We start from the raw sequence: 2,651 nt of genomic DNA, 5'->3' as shown, positions 1-2,651 counted from the left end.
TAGGGTCTTTTGATATGCTCAGATTACCTTCAGTAATTTATAGTAATGTGACATGTGGCAATAAAGAGAACAGGATTCTCATTGAAGGAGAACTGTATTATATGCAGGAAAGAGGCTTGGCCAGCTAGAACACTCACAGCAACTCCAGGGATAAGGCAAGATTCATGCGTGTGCAGTAGTAGTCTCTTTGCCTCTCACCTTGATTGTAGCTTATTTCCTTCTGTCACTGTTTCTATGGCTCTTGCCATCACCTTCTTAGTCCTTAATCATTAGGATGCAAAAGTAAGAAATCAGAATTCCTGAAAATTCCTATGTATTCCTGAAATCCCAAGTTTTCTATATTTTCCACAACAGTATTTATGTGTTATTCAATAATAATAAATTATCATAATAATACATCATAATTCATTTTTCTATGAATTATACAAAATTTTTAGAGGCTTTTCTACAAAGTAATATAATAATAAATCATGGTTATTATTATTATAGTCCTAATGTATTAATATATAAATATATATAATGTGTAAATATATAAAAACATGTAAATATCATTTTTATAATATAAATATGCATAAACAATATATTAACATGTAAGTATATAAATATGTTATAAATATATAAATTAACATGTAAACATATACAACAAAAGTAAAAATAATCCCTACCTGATCATTATAAAACACTAAAAGAAGGGAAGGATAACACAAAATAAATGTCAAATAAAAACAGTTTCAAAAATTATAGTAGAATGCCATAAATATTTAATATATTTTTTTCTTAACATTTTTCCCTCTAGCTTATTTTATTGTAAGAATACAGTATATAATACATATAACGTATAAAATGTGTTCATTGGCTGTTTATGTTATCAGTTTCGGTTAACAGGAGGCTATTAGTAAAGCTATTGGGGAGTCAAAAGTTATATGTGGATTTTTTTAAGTCAAGTTTATATTTGTTTTGATTTTGTGTTTTGTTTTGGGATGTGTGTGTGTGTGTGTGTGTGTTTTAAAGTCTTTATTTTTTAAAGTATTACATATGTCTCCTTTTTCCCCACATTGACCTCTCCCCAGCTGTTCCCACCCCCTCAGCACATGCCCTTACCCTCCTATTGTCTGTGTCCATAGGTTATGCTTATGTGCATGCATACAAGTCCTTTGGTCGATCTCTTACCCCTGCCCCCTCCCCTGCCTTCCCTCTAAGGTTGTAAGGTCTGTTCAATGCTTCTCTGTCTCTGGCTCTATTTTTGTTGATCAGTTTATGTCCTTCATTATATTCCACAAATGAGTGAGATCATGTGATATTTATCTTTTGCCAACTGGCTTATTTCACTTAGTATAATGCTCTCCAGGTCCATCCATGCTGTTGCAAATGGTAAGAATTCCATCTTTTTTACAGCAGTGTAGTATTTCATTATGTAGATGTACCACAGTTTTCTAATCCACTCATCTGCTGATGGGCACTTAGGCTGTTTCCAATTCTTAGCTATGGTAAATTGTGCTGCTATGAACATAGGAGTGTATATATCCTTTCTATCCTTTCTGATTGGTGTTTCTGATTTCTTGGGATATATTCCTAGAAGTAGGACTACTGGGTCAAATGGGAGTTCCATTTTTAATTTTTTGAGGAAACTCCATACTGTTTTCCAAATAAATAATTAATATTTAAAATTATCATTGTTAAAGTAAAACTTCAAAATGCACCTAGAATTAATTGCTTGTTCAACATATAAATTTTTTTTTTATTTTGCATTTATGTTGGTCAAATTGCTAAAAGTGTGTCCAAAAGCATCCTCAGTTGAACATTGGGACACATGTTATTTAATAAAGTTCATGTCTTTGTTTAATGAGAAAATATTATGTCTGGTTACCTTGATTTTGGTTTTTCTGTTGAAATCAATCTTCTTTTGATAATTCAGATCTTGGATATTTTTCTGACTTCATATAGTAATATTCCACAGCATACACATCTTTTTCTCTCTGTGTTTTTCTGTTACAGTATTTACAAAGATCTGTAGCCTATAGTGAACATTCAAAAACTGAAAATACCAGTGATCATTATTAGGAAGTATTGAAATTATCTAACATTCTGATCTCCCAGCAAGTTAGCAAGTTTTATAGAATCATGCATGAAAATTACCAATTAAGGACTCATTTTGTTTCCAAAACATATGTAATTTTATAGAATACTACTCATAGGATTTGTATGACATGTACTCTTCATATAAACTTACTAATTTATTTCAATTTGCAAAAATAACTTATTATTAACAAAAGTTGGGGCCATAAAAATACACTTATAACATGACCGTAGCTACAAGCACATGGTTGGATTGTGACCACTCGATTCTACATGCTCCTGACCTGTTCCCAGAAATGTCAACCTTAATATTTGACTCTATTTGTTAGCATTTCCTATACTTGCTTTCGACTTGACATCAGGAGCTTCCACGAATCCAGTGATGTCTCCAGTTGATTGTTGGGCTTTAATTCTCACAGGAGAATTTTGGTAAATTGTCCCTGTTTTCTCAGTTTCTCAACTGATTTTTCTATGGATTCAGAATTCATAAAAAAGCACAAATTCCCTGAGAAAATGCTGGGAAGAAATTTCCACATGGAAATGCTATGATCAAGCAATCCCCCACCCCTTCCCCC

This window comes from Myotis brandtii, unplaced genomic scaffold (assembly GCF_000412655.1).
Source record: "Myotis brandtii unplaced genomic scaffold, ASM41265v1 scaffold112, whole genome shotgun sequence".
Classification (NCBI taxonomy): domain Eukaryota; kingdom Metazoa; phylum Chordata; class Mammalia; order Chiroptera; family Vespertilionidae; genus Myotis; species Myotis brandtii.
The sequence above is the reverse complement of the archived record's forward strand: the minus strand, read 5'-3'. Positions refer to the sequence as shown.